Raw genomic sequence first — 6,680 nt, 5'->3', positions numbered from 1 at the left:
TGTAAAAATCGACGCGTTTCAGAAAGGCGGGGCATAGAGGAGAAACAATAATGTACAGAGTGTGGAAAATAATGTGTTTGAACCTCAAACCGCATAAACTCATTTCATCATCACACCAAATGTTCTTTTTAGCAACATCATATGACCCCTTTAAAGAAGCTTCTTATGCTTACCAAAGCTGCATTTATTTGATCAAAAATACAGCGAAAACAGCAATATAGTGAAACATTATTATACATTTAAAATAACTGTTTTCTATTTGAATATATTTTAAAATATAATTTATTTCTGTGATGCTGTGAAAGCTTAATTTTCAGCAGCCATTATTCCAAGTGTCACACTAGTGAATGGTAGTGTAGAGCTGACAAAGTAAACCTGTTCTAAACAATATAATGAAATAGTTTTTCATCAGGACCTCCTGACAGATGTTCCCACAGTGATGGGCTCTTTGTTGATGCTGGCATTGTGCTGACGGATCCAGCTGTTGTCAGTGAGGAGCTGCGTCTTCGTCCTCATCTCCTCCAGGATCTGCAGACGTTCCTTCTCTGCCTGCGACAGCTGTCCCTTCTTTTTACCGCTTCCTGTGACCAATGAAGAGACAAGGCAGAGAAGACGAGTACTGTTCCTGTTCCTAACCATTCAGGAATTTGGATAAAAATACCCTAAATATAAACTATTCAGACCTTTAGCATCTTGTTTGTGAAGGCCTTGAAGTGCAGGAGTAGATTTTGACTTTGTCCTATGCAAAAATGAATACATGTATACATTAATTGAACACACACGTCACACACACATATGTACAACCTCAATTCCAGAAGAGTTGGGACGTTTTGTGAAATGCCATAAAATCAAGAATATATGTTATTTGTTCATTCTCTTTAACCTTTATTTAATCGACTAATGTTCAAAGAAAACAAATTCCAATGTTGTCACTGGCCAACTTAATTTTATTTTGTAAATATAAACATTTTGATGGCTACAACACACTCCAAAAAAGTTGGGACAGAGGCATGTTTAACACTGTGTCCTAACAACTTTCCTTTTAATTACGTTTAATTGTTTGGGAATTGAGGATACTAATTGTTAAAGTTTTGCAAGCAAAATTTTTGTCCAATCTCATTTGATACAAGACTTCATGTGCTCAGAAGTCTCTGATTGTTGTTGTGTGATTCCATGATTTTCACGACTGGTCATACATTTTCAATAGGAGACAGATCTGGACTGATCTAGCACATTCACACGGTTTACAAAACCATGCTGGTGTAGCACATGCAGAATGAGACCTGGCATTGTCTTGATCTAATAACCATGGACTTCCCATCAAAGATGCCACCTTGATGGAGGCATATATTGAAATTGTACAGAGACATATACTGCCATGTCAATGGTACCTTCGCACATACTGTATTCCAGTCACCCATGCCGTTTGCTCTACTGCAACCCCTATACCATGACAGATGTTTGCTTTTGCATCAGTCGCTGATGAAAGTCTGGATGGTCCCTTTGGTCTTTGGGACTGAAAACTCAATGTCCATTTTTCCCAGAAAAAAAAGTTTAAATGCGGACTCATCTGACCACAGCACACATTTCCATGGTCTTTTTGACTATTTGAGATAAGCTCTGGCCCAGAGAACCCTGCGGCATCACTGGCCTCATTCCGTTTAGCTTTCTCCTAGAGTAACAGAGATTCAAGTTGCATGTATTGATGCAGCGGCAGACTGTCTTAAGTGACAGCAGTTTATCAAAGTACTCCTGAGCCCATGTGGCTATATTTAGCATGACGGTTTCTCATGCGTTGCCATCTGAGGGCTCAAAGGTCATGCACATTCAACGGAGGTTTCCTGCCTTGCCCTACAGTTGGTGAAAGACCTAAATTCTTTGCAAGTTTGCAATGAGAAATGTGATTTTTGATTTGCTTGACACTTCTCTCACAAAATTTGGCACAAAGTGATGAGCCATGATCCAGCTTTGCTTGCCAAGACTGAGATGCTCCTTTTATACCCAAACATGATACCCTCATCTATTACCAATTCACCTGCTTATTGTGGACTGCTTCAAAACGGTTTAACTTAGATATTCTATAACCTTTTCACTTTTATTTTGCCTCTTTCCCAACTTTTTTGGGGTGTGTTGCAGCCATCAAAATCAAAACTTGTTTATATTTACAAAATACATTTAAGTTGGTCAATGAAAACTTTGGAAATCTTTTCTTTGTACTTTTGTCAGTTAAATAAAAGTTAAAGAGCATTAACAAATCACAGATTCTTGATTTTATTGCATTTTACAAAACGTCCCAACTTTTCTGGAATTGGGGTTGTATGTAGATTTTTTTCTTTTCCCCCAATGCTAAAAAATAAATTGGAAACATTGAAAATAAGGTGAAACCTGATAACCTGAGTGTCAGTGAAACAAATGCTGTCGAAAATTCAATGCGTTCACTGTTTTAGTCTTTTATACCCAAACATGATACCCTCATCTATTACCAATTCACCTGCTTATTGTGGACTGCTTCAAAACGGTTTAACTTAGATATTCTATAACCTTTTCACTTTTATTTTGCCTCTGTCCCAACTTTTTTGGGGTGTGTTGCAGCCATCAAAATCAAAACTTGTTTATGTTTACAAAATACATTTAAGTTGGTCAATGAAAACTTTGGAAATCTTTTCTTTGTACTTTTGTCAGTTAAATAAAAGTTAAAGAGCATTAACAAATCACAGATTCTTCATTTTATTGCATTTTACAAAACGTCCCAACTTTTCTGGAATTGGGGTTGTATAAAACAGCACCACTGTCAAACTGTAAAGTGCATCACCAACAATAAATCCCTGCATTCTTCTGGCAATGGGGACAGAACTGAATGTGATGAGAGTGATGAGGTTAACATGAAATATGACTAAATGGAAATGTAATCTGAACCAGAACTGTTACGTTTTCTCTTCACATTAAAATGAGACCGTATTTAAAAAAAAAATATATAAAAAAAATACAGGAAAAAGTGCTGCCATATGTATATCACCACATCTTCCTTACGCCACAAAAGCCATTAAAAGAAAAAGTAGCCCCAAAAGCAAACTAACCTGTCAGAAACTGTAAGCTTGGCAAACCCGTAGGACTCCTCTGAGCTGGTGCAAGAAAGAGCAGAAGCAGACAGATAGACATACAATGACCAAAGCAGCAGTAACATGTACACATGCTTGGACCACATAAATAACAAATGCCTCATAAGCTTAAATAAGTAAAGAAATAACAATAATTAACTAATACTGTTAATTTTAGCAGCTTAAAAATATGGTGCTCATGGCATGAGATGCTGGAAAACAGCTAAAAACGTTTGTCTGCATGTATACATAGACCAACAATTAAAAAAAAAAAAAAAAAGTGTTCATATGAACAGTAGGGTTGCAAAGGGGCTGAACATTTCCAGTAAATTTTCTGAGACTTTCTGAAAGTTTTCAAAAATTTCCCAAAAATCATGGAAAGTTTAAAAAAATTATGGAAATGTTTCAGGAAATTTACCAGAAATTTTCCACCTCTTTGCAACCCTTATGTACAGCCCCTAAATCTTCCTCAGACAGGTTGACAAACTAGATTCTTGTGGATTGAACAGGCGCCGGTGATGTTCAATTAAATGGAAATAAAACAATGATATCAATATTATATATTGTGTCTTTTGTCTGCTACAATTATGTAATGTCTCCACTGAATTAAATTACTGAATTCATTTGTGTGTTTGTCTTTTGAAATGAAAGGCAGTTACAATTTTTAATTAAATGACAGCCCTAAGATTTACGGAAATGCTACATCCTAATATTTTCTTGGCATCAACATCATAAAACAGCTACAACTTTTTTTCCCCCAACTCGTGTTTGGCATACTTCTTACCACCGACTCTTTATGGTTGAATGACACTCCACGTCTGCCTTTAGTGACTGCTGTCTTGCTGCTGTTTGCACATCGGTCTGTCTGTTCTGTGTTTCTCCCACCTTCTCTGCATTCTGATTGGATGCCACTGAAGTGGTAGCAATGAATTGGTTGAAGGAGGAAGGTGGAATATTAGTGGTATTTCCATTGGACAGCACATCAGGGCATTTCTGCTCCTAATACCGGCAGGAGGTAAATAATAACGGTGTTATTATTCTTATTCACCATTCATAATGCTGTAGAGTCTAAAGGCAATGGAACCACTGTATTAAACATCACAATTTACATGCTGTTTGAGTGTGAATGAGAGAAATTGGAGAAAGATGAAGCAAGAGATATTAAAGTTATGACAATCTTCTGACCTCAGTACCACTGTGCTCCTCTCCATAGACCTCCAGCTGAGCTCTCCTCCACTCCTCCTCTAACTTCTCCTGATCACGTCGATACTTCTCCTGAAACCATTTCAGACAAAAGTCCGCTAGTAAACATTTAATTAATTAATTTATTACAAATTACATTATCAGCAACACATTGAAAAGCTGAACAGCATGTTGGACACCTCATGTAGTTGGTTGATAGAATGTCTAAAGTGTGCAAATATGTATTTTATTTTATTTATTTTCCATTTTAAATTACAATCATTTACATGCATCTGCGCCACAGCAAAAAATGGCTGGCCACTGCTCCGGGTGTGTGTTCACAGTGTGTGTGTTCTTGTGCTACCTCCCATTAAAAAGATAGGTAGCACAAATCGATAGCTAAAAATGCTATTTTAGGTAGCACAAATCTATAGCGAATAATGCTATTATCTGAAAAATCAGATTGTGCGGTTACAGTGGTGTAGTGGAGGGTATACGCAGGTATACGGTGTATACCCAGGATGCGCCGGCTTCCCTTTAAATTTGATTGATGATTGCGCCCGAGCCCGCCTCTCATCTCGACAAATCACATGAATGCAAGCGGAGTCGGTCTGGGGCGTGAGTGCATGTCAGGGGAGGTGCGAAGAGTGATAAAATAATATTTAATTATTGACTACTAATTTGAATCAGTACATTATAATGAAAACAATACCTTAAAAAGGAAGAGAATGAGTTTACCGGTTTAAAAAATCTGATCGCAAAAACATGCAATCAGATTTTTTAAACCGGTAAACTCCTGTAAACTTTTCAGTCCAGGATCCAGTAAACGAATGCCTTCAAACAGTAGGCGGAGCGTGTGTAAGGCTGGGGAAGCTGGCCACGGGGACCTGGGGCAAAAATGCCCCTGCACAAACAAGTTTAATCTGCTCATGTTGCACCGCATTTCATTTTAGGCGTTTTTACAGTGTTGCACGCACGTGATGGAGATTTACCACTGATTACAGAACCGGCTTTCTGACAAGGTGCGCGTTAAATATCGCATGCGATTTATCGTGCAGCCCTATTCCGGACTCTTGCGAATTCTCTCATCATAAACAACAAAGCGCAGATGTACGTACAATTTAAATAAGAGATTCATTTAACAGTGTATACAGCTTCAGTGATTATAACGATAGTTTTGTTTTTTTGAGAGTGCTTAAACTCGCGATAGATCAATGTTAGTGATAAGTCACTTTCTATATATAATTTATTCGCTGTTTGAATAACATTGAAAAGGAAACATATAATTATCATTTTCTAACGTTTTTATTAAATTGTAATCACGTTAAATACAAATACAGTCCTATTAAACATTTTTTTTTATCCTACATGACACCCATGCTGTTGCTAACAAAGTGAATATGAATAGACAGTGTCGATTGCGGCATTAAATTAAGATCTGCTCATGTTGCACCGCATTTCATTTTAGGCGTTTTTACAGTGTTGCGCATTTTAACATATCTGCTGAGCTTAGGAATGCAATGGCCAATCAGAAGCGTTCAGATGAGTCATCGTTCAAACTCATCAGTTTTGTTAAATGTGTGCGCTTTGCTGACTGAATTAACATTTTTTAAGCCTACATGACACCCATGTCTGGTTCTTGCCTAAAAAGACGGGTTTATGATGTTTAATACATTTGGCTGCTTTTAGCCTTACCCTGGAGTTGGTTCACCCTCCGCCTAAGAAAACAGCTACAGAGAAAACCCGATAGGTTTCATTAGAGATGGCTTAGAGTCACATCCAGAATTATTATTTTCAGCGTGTATTTGGCTTAAAAGCATGAGTGTTTTATAATGGGCGCTGCTGAATCCTGAATGTGTTTTTAGTTTCTGAATGGATCCGTATAGAAGCCTGAACAGTCAGGTCAAGGCAGTAGGTTTAGTGATCTTTTGGCGTCTCCTTGTGGTCCTGTTTGATATCGCAGCTTGACTAGTGCTTAATTGTATTAAAAATGCTCTTATATATATTTTTTTTTTTGCACTATATAGTATAGCCCAGCGGTTCTCAATTCCAGTACTCGCGTACCCCCGCTCTGCATGTTTTGCATGTCTCTCTTTGTTAACACACCTGATTCAGATCATCGTCTCATTAGAAGTGAGCTCCGTGCATGAACTGTGTTCCGATTGACATGGTCCCTACACAGTGTCCATTGCTCCCTATTCCCTGAGCAGAGGAAACCTGTTGAAGTTTACTTCACTTCGGAATATTCATTTACAGATTTGCGCTGCGCCGCTGCCTGCAGCGTCTTCACACACAAACGAAACTTACTAGAGAAGCGTGAAGTGGGACATAATATACCTCTGTAAATAAATACAATTTAAATTCACGTCTCGCACACTTAAATGCCCTTTGTATGGAACA

The 6,680-nt window shown here is 37.8% G+C and overlaps 1 pseudogene; it reads right to left on the bottom strand.

Moving 5' to 3' along the window:
• LOC107734548 (LIM domain only protein 7-like) overlaps positions 1–6,680 on the bottom strand; it is a 47,175-nt pseudogene that overhangs the window by 6,652 nt on the left and 33,843 nt on the right.

The sequence above is a fragment of the Sinocyclocheilus rhinocerous genome, unplaced genomic scaffold (genome assembly GCF_001515625.1).
Source record: "Sinocyclocheilus rhinocerous isolate Xijiao unplaced genomic scaffold, SAMN03320098_v1.1 scaffold580, whole genome shotgun sequence".
NCBI lineage: Eukaryota > Metazoa > Chordata > Actinopteri > Cypriniformes > Cyprinidae > Sinocyclocheilus > Sinocyclocheilus rhinocerous.
Note: the sequence above shows the minus strand (reverse complement) of the source record. Positions and strands in the feature narration are given on the sequence as shown.